This window comes from Wolffia australiana, chromosome 7 (genome assembly GCF_029677425.1).
Source record: "Wolffia australiana isolate 7733 chromosome 7, ASM2967742v1".
In the NCBI taxonomy this organism is placed as follows: Eukaryota; Viridiplantae; Streptophyta; class Magnoliopsida; order Alismatales; family Araceae; genus Wolffia; species Wolffia australiana.
This window is the reverse complement of record NC_135841.1, coordinates 10,759,421-10,761,918: the sequence shown is the minus strand read 5'-3', so window position 1 is coordinate 10,761,918 and position 2,498 is coordinate 10,759,421.

Genomic DNA, 2,498 nt, shown 5'->3' with positions numbered 1-2,498 from the left:
AACGGAAGACTTAGTACTGAATTGAAACCACATTCAAAATCTGATGATCAACTCACACGGTTATGGATCTGACGCATGATTTCTTGGATCCTTGAGTGAGACATGTTGAGTTGATCAAGTGTGCAGGCTCTAGATGTACACATGTAACCCTTGGCACGTCGAATATCCTCCTTCACCTTGAGAAGCCCCCTTTATGTTGCACCATCATCATTATGTCGTCTTGATCACATTAGGAATGGAGAGGAGCTGAGGGAGAAGGGATAAGAAGGGGAAAGGCCCGAAACAATTCTATCTAGGGTTAATTTTGTGCAAGGCCTTCCCCTGTTTATACTAAAGTGGGTACTTTTAAAAAAAATCCAAAGAATATAATGAGTGTATTCACTCTCTCATAACACCTTTTTGCCTAATTCTCATCCTTTAACAAATTTAATTAATTATATAATCTTCTGCTTAACCCTCCTAGGACGACATAGGGTATGCAGTGTGATCACATGCATTTTGTATATTCGTTTATATCATCCTTTAACATATTTAATGCATAATTCTCATGATTATGATGCATGTTATCATTACTTTATGGTATTTCACAATTACCATCAAATTCCACTATTTCATAATTTTTAGCTTAATCAAAGGTTAATTATATCATTTATTCATGTTTGATCTTTCTCAAGGTAAAAACATTTTAAATTCACCACGTTTGATTAGTTTATTTATTTCAAGAATAAAGTGAATGGACAAGGAAGCAAGAGAAAAAGGCAAATATTAGAAGAATCAAAAGTTCCCCTAGTTTGACTTTTCAAGTCAACTAATGATTCTTGTAAAATAATCATTTTTTGTCTAATTATTTATTTCAGTTGAAAAGGTTTTAAATAATATGAAAATTAGAAACCAGTGTAGAAATCACATTAATGCATTATAAATTAAAAGATATGAATTTTTTAAAATTATGTTATTTATTCTAGAATTTTGATAATTTTTAGGGCATAAAATACAAAAATATGACATGCACAGGATCGCAGCAGCAGCTGATGAGAATGGATTAATGTGAAGTCGTTTTAATCATTCAATATATCTTCATGATGCCAGCGCACAGCCTAGGTGTCACAATGTGACCCATTGGAGCCCAAGAGGATTTTATTCATTCCAATATTTCGTAATAGCCTTCTATAGTCTTCTAGAAATTTAAATAATTCCCAATGGGTTTTACACTTTTGACATTCTATGCAGGTATTTGTGGAAGAATGTGAGCCAATGGATGATGATCAAACAGTCATGACTTGGCTTCATCTTGACTGTCCAAGATTACTTAAAAACAATGGACAACTGAGATTTCTCGAGTTCATATGAGTTTATTTACCCTTTTTTTCTCTTCACAAGGATGATACCTCAGAAATCCTCGACCATTGGCCAAAGACTCCATCACATCATCTTCCTTGAGATGTTGAAAAACTCAAAAATAAAGGTTTAAATACATCTTGGGTGTTTTGACTTTAATCAATAAAAATAAAAATAGGTACTCAGTTAAGTAATTAGATATTTAATATTCTCCACACAAAATGATATTTAAATATTTAATATTCTTTAAATAGTGATTAGAGAGATGAGATGGGATAAAATATGTCTAAAGTATGATGTAGAAAGACGAGAACATACAAGATGAGATGATGCTAATTAGTACTATATTTAAGCAGATTATAGTGGATATTAGATGGTGATAATCAGAATTTTAGAACATCGAGCGAGAGCGAGGATGAAATGATGATAACAAGAAAATTTCTTAAGAGCGACATAATGAGTGTATCATTGAAGGTGAACCATGAGTAAGATGATCAAAGGGTATACAGAGCTCATGCAATGGGACAGTGAAATCAATTTAAGCTAATGATGATGTCAACAAGAACCAATGTAAGGTGTGGATACTTACAGTAGATCCTTACATTTCGCTAGGATCATGGCAATTTATGATTCAAGGTAGGACCATAGCTTTCTCTTCTATGTTGCCTCTTCTCACACACCTAGGACACCAAGAACAAACTTAATAGATCTAAGAACTCTCTTTCCTTCAATCAACCCACATGTGCATGAAACAAGTTTAAGGATGAATTTTACAAGGATCCATGCCTATATTTATATAGCAAGAGGGTATGAAGGGCAAAGACAAAGCTTCCTCCAAAATTTCAACTCAATCAGCCTTCAGTATTGTCAGATATCAAGCTTTGAAGTTGGAAAAATCGTCGTCGTCCATTTTTTCTCTCCCGTCGTCATCTGCACTAATTTTCTATTGGTGATTGAAATTTAAACTCATTTAACTATTGTCATGATTGCTTATCTTTCGTGATCAGATGCTCTAAGAACAATACATGTCACTACTTAGAAGAAAAAGACAAAAAACATTATTTATTTTATTATTCAATCATTGTGACGTGGAGACATGTCACCCTCTTTTTCTCTTTCTTATTATTTTTATTTATTAAATGGCATGCTGACGTGTGTCA